This window comes from Salmo salar, chromosome 04 (assembly GCF_965601325.2).
Source record: "Salmo salar chromosome 04, fSalSal1, whole genome shotgun sequence".
In the NCBI taxonomy this organism is placed as follows: Eukaryota; Metazoa; Chordata; class Actinopteri; order Salmoniformes; family Salmonidae; genus Salmo; species Salmo salar.
The window spans coordinates 36,349,180-36,361,643 of NC_138294.1; the positions used below are offsets into that span (position 1 = coordinate 36,349,180).

The following is a 12,464-nucleotide window of genomic DNA, read 5'->3' on the forward strand; positions in this document are numbered from 1 at the left end:
CCTCACACATACAATTATCTGTAAGGTCCCTCAGTCGAACAGTGCATTTCAAACACAGATTCAACCACAAAGACCAGGGAGGTTTTCCAATGCCTATTGGTAAATAGGTAAAAAAAAACACATTGAATATCCCTTTGAGCATGGTGAAGTTATTAATTGCACTTTGATGGTGTATCAATACACCCAGTCACTACAAAGATACAGGCGTTGTTTCTAACTGAGTTGCCGGGGAGGAAGGAAACCTGTACAGAAAAGGAGTGAAAAGAAGGAAGCTTGTACAGAATAAAAATATTCCAAAACATGCATCCTGTTTGCAACAAGGCAATAAAGTAATACTGCAAAAACTGTGGCAAAACAATTAACGCTCTGTCCTGAATACAAAGTGTCATGTTTGGGGCAAAACCAATACAACACAAAATATAAAAAATCGTTGCTATCGCCCCACTTGTGAATGGGAGTGGGACCCGCGAGGGTATCATGTTACCAAAAAGTGTCCGCTGCCCCAGAAATGCCCCACCACCCACCCATAGATCAACGGCGTGAAGCTTGTAGTAATCTTTACTGGGTGGCTCACGAGTGGTGGTCAACACACACACAAACGTGCACACACTCACAGGCACGGGCAAACATGTATGCGTGGGCAAACACAAACAAGGGTGCGGGCAAACACACACACACACGACAACCCAACCACACCCCTCTCTAAAGAGCACTTATGTAATGGTGGCCCACCCAGCCCCCGCCCCATCAGCCCATCCACCCACCCATCCCCCTCCCTTTCCCCCCTCTAACTCTTCCTCCCTCCCTCTCTCCATTCACAACGTACCACATAGAAATGCAACACAGGCCTATAGAGCCAACATGATTACCTAGTTCACATGACAGAGAATCTATTCTACACAACACATTTCTCTCTAGAAGCTCTGTAACTTTGTATTGCTTACCCAACTCCCCCCCTCTCTCTACATTCACGGCTTTGCACATAGAAATGTAACTTAGGCCTATAAAGTACACTGTTGCTACTCTCTGTTTACCATATATGCATAGTCACTTTAACTATACAGTCATGTACATACTACCTCAATTATCTCGACTAACCAGTGCCCCCGCACATTAGCTACCCGGACTATCTGGCATTGTGTCCCCCCCCCCAACCCCTCTTTACACTGCTGCTACTCTCTGTTTACCATATATGCATAGACACTTTAACTATACAGTCATGTACATACTACCTCAATTAGCTCGACTAACCAGTGCCCTATATGTAGCCTCGCTACTGTATATAGCCTCACTACTGTTATTTTCACTGTCTTTTTACTGTTGTTTTTATTTCCTTACTTATCTATTGTTCACCTAATACCTATTCTTTACTGAAAAAGTGCACTGTTGGTTAGGGTCTGTAAGTAAGCATTTCACTGTAAGGTCTACACCTGTTGTATTCAGCGCACGTGACAAATAAACTGATTTGATTTAAAGCTGCCACGATTCCCTATTCCAAATAATCTGTCCTACACCAAACATTTTATTCAGAATTTTCTGTAACTTAGTTTGCACAGTCCTAACCCCACCCACTCTGCAGGTCCCCTCCTCCATCTCTCTCCCTCTCTTCACCAGCCTCCCCCGCCCTTACTCTTCTTATCTAACCATCCACACCCTCTCCACCCTTCTCTCTCTCACTCTTTACTCTCCAGCCAGTCATCACCACCCCACCTTTTCCTCCACCCTCTCTAACAGTCCAGAGACAGACCCGGTCTCCATTTTCTTTCAGCCTCTCTCTACACCTACAACCATTCAGAGCTGTTTCTCACTGTCCCTCTACACCAACTAATTCACCCATTCCTCTCCTTCTCTCACCGTGCACTCCACCTCTTCTGGTTCTGGTTTGATGTGTACTGAGGGCATGTCTTCTTCTTCCACCTGGGTCTGGGGCTCTGTCTTGGGTTCCTTCTTGGGACCCTTGGGTTGGGGCTCCTTCTTGGTTTGGGGCTCCTTCTTGGTTTGGGGCTCCTTGGGTTGTGGTTGGGACTGGGAGCTGGCACCACTGCTGGCCTTCTTAGGACTCGACTGGCACTGCAGAGGAGAGGGAAAGAGAGGACTGTTAGCCAGTAGTAGCACATATGGAGAAGAGAAACAGTTACACTGGAAGAGATTACACGTTAGACACATAACACATATAGAGAACGGCGAGAGAGAGAAAGAGAGAGGCACAGTAATCTGTACAGGGGAACAGTTAGACTACTGCTACACAGGGAGAAAGGACATGCTAGCCAACTGTTACATACCCTGACATACAAAACAGAGAGATGAGAGGAGGAGGAGTTGGGTGAATGAGAGAGAGAAAGCAGTAGAGAGGTGAGATAGAGGTCGAGAGAGGCAAAGAGAAAGATAACAAAGCCATAAGAGAGGAGAGGTGAGAACAGGGGGAGGGGAAGGAGGAGTAGAGACAGGTAAGAAAATAGGAAATGACACACAAATACAACCAGCATTACCCTCTTCTCAAACGGTAGGCCTACTACTCTAAAACTGTGCTATGCAGAAAGACAAATAATAGAAATAAGGGTAGGCCTATGCGAGAGGAAAAGAGAAAGAGACATAGAAGTAGAGAGAGAGCGAGAGAGAAAGCCTAAACCTAGCCCTGCCAGTGAGGGAATGAGAGCGAAAGAGAAACAGAGAAGCAGCTCAACAGAAGTATTGTGTCCCCTCCCTCTCTCTCACTGGTAGGCAGTCACACCCTTCTCTAGAAGCAGAGGGGAGTGGAGAGAGAGAGACACTCACACAATCTAGACGCACACACTCTTTCAATTCAAAGGGGCTTTATTGGCATGGGAAACATTGGATTACACTACCAAAGCAAGTGAAATAAACAATACAGAAAAGTGAGGAGAAACCAAAAACTATTATCAACGGTCTAGTGTTTTTAACAATGTGCAAATAGCTGTAATAGGAATAGTAGAGGAAGATCAGTAAGCAGATTAATATAGGTTGTATTTACACTGTTTGTGCTCCACTGGTTGCCCTGTTTCCATAGCAACGGGTCACAAATCTTGCTGCTGTGACGGTACATTGCTTTATTTCGCCAAACAGATATGGGAGTTTATCAATGTTTGATTTGTTTTCAAATTCTTTGTGGGAATGATCTGTGGGAAATATGTGTCTCTAATATGGTCATACATTTGGCAGGAGGTCAGGAATTGCAGCTCAGATTCCACCTCATTTTGCAGGCAGTGGGCACATAGCCTGTCTTCCCTCTATGGCGATCTCTCTCAATAGCAAGACCATGGTCACGGAATCTGTACATAGTCAAGGATTTCCTTAATTTTGGGTCCGTCACAATGGTCAGGTATTCTGATACTGTGTACTCTCTGTTTAGGGCCAGATAACATTCCAATTTGCTCCGTTTTTTTGTTGATTCTTTCCAGTGTGTCAAATAGTTACCTTTTTGTTTTCTCATAATTTGGTTGGGTTGCTGTCCTGGGGCTCTGTGGGGTCTGTTTGTGAACAGAGCACCAGAACCAGCTGGCTGAGGGGGCTCTTCTCTAGTCTTCTCTGGTCTGCATGTACTGCTTGGGGTTTTGCTTTGTACATGAAGGTTATTTTTGAAGAACTCTGCATTCGATGTCATTTACAAAATAGCCTCCAACACTCTACTCAACAAACTGGATGCAGTCTATCACAGTGTCATCCGTTTTGTCACCAAAGCCCCATATACTACCCACCACTGCGACCTGTATGCTCTCGTTGGCTGGCCCTCGCTACATATTCGTCGCCAAACCCACTAGCTCCAGGTCATCTATAAGTCTTTGCTAGGTAAAGCCCCGCCTTATCTCAGCTCACTGGTCACCATAGCAACACCCACCCGTAGCACGTGCTCCAGCAGGTATGGTCACCCCCAAAGCCAACACTTCCTTTGGCCACCTTTCCTTCCAGTTCTCTGCTGCCAATGACTGGAACGAATTGCAAAAATCACTGAAGCTGGAGACTCATATCTCCCTCACTAACTTTAAGCATCAGCTGTCAGAGCAGCTTACTAATCACTGCACCTGTACATAGCCCATCAATAAATAGCCCATCCAACTACCTCATCCCCATATTGTTATTTATCTTCTTGCTCTTTTGCACCCCAGTATGTCTATTTGCACATCATCATCTGCACATATATCACTCCAGTGTTAATGCTAAATTGTAAGTATTTCGCCTCTATGGCCTATTTATTGCCTTACCTCCCTAATCTTACTACTTTTGCACACATTGTATATAGACTTTCTATTCTGTTATTGACTGTACGCTTGTTTATTCCATGTGTAACTCTGTGTTGTTGTTTGTGTCGCACTGCTTTGCTTTATCTTGGGCAGGTCGCAGTTGTAAATGTAAATTGTTTTCAACTGGCCTACCTGGTTAAATAAAGGTGAAATAAAAAAATACATAGTCTCATTTGGGTGTTTGTCCCATTTTGTGAATTCTTGGTTGGTGAGTGGACCCGAGACCTGACATCAAGAGCAGTGGGTTCTATAACTGATTTAAGTATTGGGGACAAACACAGAATTGAAACTCTGCATGCAGAACTCTGCAAAAGCATCCTCTGTGTACAACGTAAAACACCAAATAATGCACGCAGAGCAGAATTAAAGACCATACCCGCTAATTATCAAAATCCAGGAAAGAGACATTAAATTCTACAAGGCCCTAAAAGCAAGCAATTCCCAAACCTTCCATAACAAAGCCATCACCTACAGAGAGATGAACCTGAACTAGAGTTCCCTCAGCAAGCTGGTCCTGGGGCTCTGATCACAAACAAACCCCACAGAGCCCCAGGACAGCAACACAATTACACCTAACCAAATCATGAGAAAACAAAGATAATTACTTGACCCATTTGAAAAAACTAACCAAAAGCAAACTGGAATGCTATTTGACCCTTAACACCAGAACCGCTGGGCCACGAGGAACCCCCCTTCAATCTAACAAGCAGTCATTTTGACAGCAACATTTTAACAGCGTTATTAATACATATCATATATGCGATCGCAAAAAATATATAATTTGGTTGTTTATGACAGTTAGAATACGATTAACATTAGAATACGATTTAAATTTTATTTCAAATAAGACAATAGCATGTTCATTAGTTTATGTTACTGTAGGATGTATGTCAAAACAAAAAACACCAAAATTGAAGTGTTCAATACATTCTTTTTGTGGGATGCCTTTGTTACAACTATGAAACAGAAAGCATATGGTTAAAACACGGAAAAAGCGTATTTTTATAACGACTAAATAAAATACCCCAACCACAGACGCACGGTGAGCGTGAAAACGTCAGTAGTGACAAGTGTGCTTGATAAATAGTGATAATCTGCACAAAACCAATAATGGTATTGTAATGAATATAAAAGTGTCGATATGACAGCAGTCAAACAGTCAAGTATTGTCTGCACTTGTTCCAAACGTCGGATTCCATGGCAAATGTGCATGTTTCCAGGCGTCACGTTCTCGTTTCTTTGTCATCAAAATGGAGGTAACGCATGATCTTTCTGGAACGATTCCGTGACGTGGTTTCTCTAAAGAATGGTACATACACCTCAGCACCTGTGCACCTCAGCCACAGTACAGTGGGCTGTACGTCCATGCCACATAAACAACGAGTGCAATGCCGATATTGATTTTAGCTTGAGATGTAGGGCCTGCTCGCTCAGTGATGACATTTAGTGCTGATAATCGGCCCGTAGCATTGTCACCGGCTTATTCTATCCAAACGGTGCCATCTCTTTCTAATGGTGGTGGCGCGGGCACCTGCTCAGTGAGCACCGTTCTGGCTTTTTAACGCTTAGGCCTCGCATGTATAGGTTCAGAATGAGGCCCAGAATCAGAAGAATAATCATCAGAGATGTCATGATTCATTTCTTCCCAACCACCTGAGTGGTTTTCAGTCGGATGTTGTAGCAGCGCTGACGCAGCACGTGCATCCATTCGTCTTGGTCTTTTTGACGTTGTAAATTCCGGACACTCTCACTGTGTAGGAGTCGACCGATAAGACTGCTACAGTGACACGTGGATTGATATAGGGTACATACCATTTTGAGATTAGAATTAGAATATACAGTATCAATACAATAGAATGGCCAGCCCTGTTCTTCATTCATAACTGGTGATTACATAATTATGCATCGTTCGCTTCCCCTGCTCATCAACTCACCCATTCTCCCCAATCATACTCGACTCCATTTATTTCATCTGTTATATGTGTGAAATTAGTTTGGGTATAGTTTATGTTCAGTTGAGGAAATTATCAGGGTGACTATCAACTGGGCACTGCACCTTCCACTGTCGGGAGGAGGAGGGGAAATGGGGGAAAACCTTTAAAAAAATGACATGCCCTCTTAAAACTGGTTATAACTCCAGTTCTGTTTATGGTATTACAATTCTAAAAGCAGTATGTTATATAGACGTATTTAGGAAATGGTCAGTCACAGTGGTATCTCTGTTAACACTAGATTCACTAAAGCATTCATTTGACTGCTCAGGATTTTCTATTTTTGTTATTACTCTGCAATTTTTTAAGTCAAGCCCCCCTCTGTCCTTCACCAAAATTAAGGAAAGCTTTGACTATGTACAGACTCAGTGAGCATAGACTTGCTATTGAGAGAGGCCACCGTAGGCAGACCTGGTTCTCGAGAGAAGACTGAGGTGCACTTCCTAACCTCCTGCCAAATGTATGACAATATTAGAGACACATACAGTGCCTTCAGAAAGTATTCACACCCCTTGACATTTTCCACATTTTGTTGAGTTACAACCTGAATTTAAAATGGATTAAATTGAGATTTTTGTCACTGGCCTACACACAATTCCCTGTGATGTCAAAGTGGAATTATGTTTTTAGAAAAGTGTACAAATGAAGCATAAATGAAAAGCTGAAACGTCAACCCCTTTGTTATGGCAAGACTAAATAAGTATAAAAAAAAAAGGTAACAAAATAATTACCTGGACTCACTCTATGCTTGGTATGTCAACAGCACCGCCCTCGATCGCATGGCGCTACAGAGGGTGGTGCGGACACCCCAATACGTCACTGGGGCCGAGCTCCCTGCCATCCAGGACCTCTATATCAGGCGCGGTGTGACTGGAGACTGTTCTCTTTGCTTCCACACGGCAAGTCTGACACCAATAGGCTCCTGAACATCCTCTATCCCCAAGTCATGAGACTATTTAAATAGCTAACAGAATGGCTACGTGGACTGAGTTGACGCATGCATTTAAACATTTTGTTGCCTTGTCTCTATGCACACCTACAGGACTCTACACACTCACTGACACTCCAACACACACACACATAACATGCACACACATCAGGGTTTCCTTAGGAAACTGTGGGTCCGGAAATTTGTGTCCGGCACCATTTTAATTTACCGGACATGTCCTGGATTCATATGCATCGGTTGCGCAACCTGATTAGGGCATCCACCCACGGTGCTCAGAATGCCAGAAATCACATTAAGTTTATGTTAATTCATCTTAACAGAACATGCAACTCCAATGCAACGGTGTTCATCATTCTTACCGAATTCCCATGAGATGTTAGAATACATAGGTGGCACTTCTGTATGTCTAGGGGAAGCTTTCCCTAAAAGTACATTGAATTAAACTGCCAAAATTATATAGCCTAAATAGCTTATTTACATATGTAAATAAAATGATTCAAAATAGGGTACTACATCAGAAAGCATGATTTGGCCACACAGGCCACACTTCATAGCCTACAGTTGGAAGGGCCCACAATTTGGGCAGAGCATGCAGCAAATACCAAATAGATTATTGTTGAGTTATGACTGCCAGTGAAAAGCAGAGAGACCCAGCCAGGTATATCGCAACATAAAAAAATTCAATCGCAGAAAAACAGTTTGGAAAATGAAATGGCTATTGCTGTAAATAGAAGACAATGAAAAGACTCCAAACTGTCTTTTAATTATAAAAATTCTCAACTTAATTGAGCGAAAAGTTATTGGCACCACTAGAGTACATCAGCCATCTCCCCGGTGAGTGTGCATATTCACAGTCTATCATTGGGTCAGTGCTACGTTTGTTTGTTTTAGGACAATCATTTCCTCCTCCAGGTTAGATGGACGTCATATTGTATTTGTCTCTCCCAATAATTGCCTGCATTTTTGGTTACATTTTGGCGAGGCTACTTTAAAGCGAGGTAAGACATGCTTCAAAATATGTAGTAAAATGTCCAGCTGGATGGTGTTTCCTTCGACACATTGGTGCGGCTGGGTTCCGGGTTAAGCGATGAGTGTCAAGAAGCAGTGCGGCTTGGCGGGGTCGTGTTTCAGAGGATGCAAGGGTCTTGACCTTTGACTCTCCCTAGTCCGTAGGGCTGCGGCTGATGGGACAAGACTTTAACTACCAATTGGATATCAAAAATTGGGGAGAAAAAGGGGTAAAAGTACCAAAAAATATATAGAAATAAAAAATACAAATCCTTAAGAGTCTACTGACACACCCGTGCGTTTATCTAAGTAATATAATAAAACAATCCCCATCAAAATGTGTCAGTTTAAACTAGAGATATGTATTTTTGTATTGGCTGCATCCGCCTATGTCGGCCTTCCGCATCTGCGGTGGAAGGTGGCCGAGCTATAGCGGTGTTTGTCAGACCATGAGACATACAGAAAATATGACCCCACTGTGTAAAGGGGAGACTCTCACAAACAGATGGTGTTCTCCATTTTGCTCTACAACCAACACAAGTGTCATGGGACTCATCTGAAGCTAACCCATACAAATGAATGGAAGTATGGAGGTAGATGATTCTAACAAAAATAAGGGCTTAAATATGTGACCATCTTAATACAATCCCATATGTTAGCTTAGTAGAAGCTAGCAATGATCAACAACCAATTTGACAGTGCTTGAAGAAGAATTTAGAAGGTAATAAAATGGGCAAATGTTGGCCAATCCAGGTGTGGAAGGCTCTTAGAGACTTACCCAGAAACACTCCCAGCTGTAATCGCTGCCTAATGTGATTCTAACATGTATTAACTCAGGGGGTTGAATACTTATCTAGTCATGATGTGTATGAGTGGTTTTTTCCCACTTTGACATCAAGAGTATTTTGTGCAGATCACTAGCAATAAATGACACAGTTTAATCCCATTTACTAACACAACAAATGGGGATAAAGTCCAGGGGTGTGAATACTTTCTGAAGGCTCTGTAGCATATTTCCCTCAGATTACACAGACTTGAATTTGAAAACAATTCCAATCTTGATAAACTCCCATATCTACTGGGTGAAATACCACAGTGTGCCATCACAGCAGCAAGATTTGTGACCTGATGCCACAAGAAAAGGGCAACCAGTGAAGAACAAACACCACTGTAAATACAACCTAATGTAAACATGTTTCCCATGCCAATAAAGCCCATTGAATTGAATTGAGAGAGAAAGAGTTGGCTGCAATATGGAACTGTTTAGGTGTGGGGGTGGGGTTGGGGAAGGAGGGAGGAGGAGGGGCAGACATGTGACCCAGCTGCAGCAGATTCCTCACCGAGGTGTGGTCCCCCAATCAGCCTAGGTGTGGCTCCACTCACACACATCCTCCCACTATATGCACACACACCCCTGCCTCCACTCACACACACACACACACACACACACACACACACACACACACACACACACACACACACACCCCATCCCCCAACTACATACACACCTCCCCCCCACACACACCCCTCCCCCTTCACACATGCTGTCCTCTCCCAATGCCCATTGTAGAGGAACAGAGACCCCTCTATAGTCACAAAAGTAAGCAGTGAGCTCAATGTGATGCGACACCTCTGACTAGCTAGCTAACCACAACAGAGAGCAGTAGATCCACAAAGAGTCAGTCAGGAAGGCTAACTAGGCTAGCTTCCCCTCTCCCTCCCTTCTCTTCCACTGGGAGAATCTCAATTGCATACTCCTCTCTCCTTGCCTCCTTCTCAAAACTCATTGGATGAGAAAGCCAGCGGTCCCTCCCCTCTGACCTTCTCCTCCAATGGGTTTTGAGAAAGAGGCGAAGAAGAGGACGCAATGAGTATGCAATTGAGATTCACCCCCTTTCTCTCTATCTGTACTAAGCTACTTCCTGTGTTCACCCAGCGCTTTGAGAAGAGAGAGCTGAGATGCCAGCTGAGGGGGCAAGGGGCTTGGGGGACTGTTTGTATGCATGTGTCAGAGAGAAAGAGAGAGAGACATGGGGGCAAAGGGTATGTGGGGTATGCTTTTGTGTCTCCCCTCCCCTGGGACCTCACACTGTGGGGAGTTCCAGGAATAAAGAGGGTGGGGTGGGGTGGGTGTGACTCCAGCCCTGCTTGTCCCACTACAGGAAGTTACAGAGAGAGGGCGGGAGGGAGGAGAGGGTGGGGTGGGTGTGACCCCAGCCCTGCTTGTCCCACTACAGGAAGTTACAGAGAGAGAGGTGGAGGGAGGAGAGGGTGGAGAGAGGGTGGGGTGGGTGTGATCCCAGCCCTGCTTTTCCCACTACAGGAAGTTACAGAGACAGAGGGGGAGGGAGGAGAGGGTGGCGAGAGGGTGGGGTGGATTTGATCCCAGCCCTGCTTTTCCCACTACAGGAAGTTACAGAGGGAGGGAGAGAGAGAGGGGGGTGGGAGGGGAAAGAGAGGGAGGGAGGGGCAGAAAAAAAGATGAAGAAAAAGAGAGAGCGTGATGAGTGTGAGAGGGGGAGGACCGTGTGTGACAGAGAGGGAGAGGGGGGAACAGAGTGACTATTTGGGTCAGTGCTCTTCCCTCTCCTCTCCTCCCCTGTCCCTCCTGCTCCCCCTCTCCTCCCCTGTCTCCACACCTCGTGGCTGCCTGGCTGTGTCCCTCCCTGTGGGTACCGCACGTGGGCACAGTGTGGCCTGTCGTCTGGAACACACACGCCTATATCCCACAGACACAAAACTGGACACAGGAGTCTCTGGGACCATTGTGTCTTTAACAGCACACAGTGACACAAGGCTCATCACAGTGCCATCTGTTTTGTCACCAAAGCCCCATATACTACCCACCACTGCGACCTGTATGCTCTCACTGCAACCTGTATGCTCTCGCTACATATTCGTCACCAAACCCACTGGCTCCAGGTCATCTATAAGTCTTTGCTAGGTAAAGCCCCGCCTTAGCTCACTGGTCACCATAGCAACACCCACCCGTAGCACGCGCTCCAGCAGGTATATCTCACTGGTCACCCCCAAAGCCAATTCCTCCTTTGGCCGCCTTTCCTTCCAGTTCTCTGCTGCCAATGACTGGAACGAATTGCAAAAATCACTGAAGCTGGAGACTTATATCTTAAAGCTTACCGATCACTGTACCTGCACACAGCCCATCTGTAAATAGCCCATCCAACTACCTCATTCCCATATTGTTATTTATCTTCTTGCTCTTTTGCACCCCAGTATCTCTACTTGCACATCATCATCTGCACATATATCACTCCAGTGTTAATGCTAAATTGTAATTATTTCGCCTCTATGGCCGATTTTATTGCCTTACCGCCCTAACCTTACTACATTTGCACACACTGTACATAGATTTTTCTATTGTGTTATTGACTGTACGTTTGTTTATCCCATGTGTAACTCTGTGTTGTTTGTGTCGAACTGCTTTGCTTTATCTTGGCCAAGTCGAAGATGAGAACTTGTTCTCAACTGGCCTACCGGGTTAAATAAAGGTGAAATAAAAAATAAAATATAAAAAATTGCCATTGACTATGAGGTGAGGAAAATGGGATAGATCCACAATGAAGGAAGTGACAGTATGTTCTGTCTACTGTAACTGTACCGTGACTTCATGTTGGTTCAGTATGAAGACAGACAGTTTATGGTTTACCATCGCAACTCACAGATGACACGGCTGACACAAATAGAAGACCACAGCCAAGAGAACACAGACAGACACATAATAAGACTCTGTCTCACACACACACACACACACACACACACACACACACACACACACACACACACACACACACACACACACACACACACACACACACACACACACACACACACACACACACACACACACACACACACACACACACACACACACTTTCTAGGCTCCAGTCTTATGTTCTGCAGGCGGATGAGGGAGGGAGGTCTCTGGGCTCTAGTCTTATGTTCTGCAGGCGGATGGGGGAGGGAGGTTTCTAGGCTCTAGTCTTATGTTCTGCAGGCGGATGAGGGAGGGAGGTCTCTAGGCTCTAGTCTTATGTTCTGCAGGCGGATGAGGGAGGGAGGTCTCTAGGCTCTAGTCTTATGTTCTGCAGGCGGATGAGGGAGGGAGGTCTCTAGGCTCTAGTCTTATGTTCTGCAGGCGGATGAGGGAGGGAGGTTTCTAGGCTCTAGTCTTATGTTCTGCAGGCAGATGAGGGAGGGAGGTTTCTAGGCTCTAGTCTTAGGGTCTACTAGGCTCAT

General features: G+C 44.9%; 1 long non-coding RNA gene across 1 annotated transcript in view; it reads right to left on the reverse strand.

The window, feature by feature from the left end:
- Positions 1-803: 803 nt before the first annotated feature.
- LOC145878632 (uncharacterized) overlaps positions 804-12,464 on the reverse strand; it is a 54,743-nt gene continuing 43,082 nt past the window's right edge. Inside the window, exon 2 of the long non-coding RNA XR_014392131.1 lies at positions 804-2,070. This is a non-coding gene — a long non-coding RNA (uncharacterized LOC145878632). The remainder of the gene's footprint in view (positions 2,071-12,464) is intronic.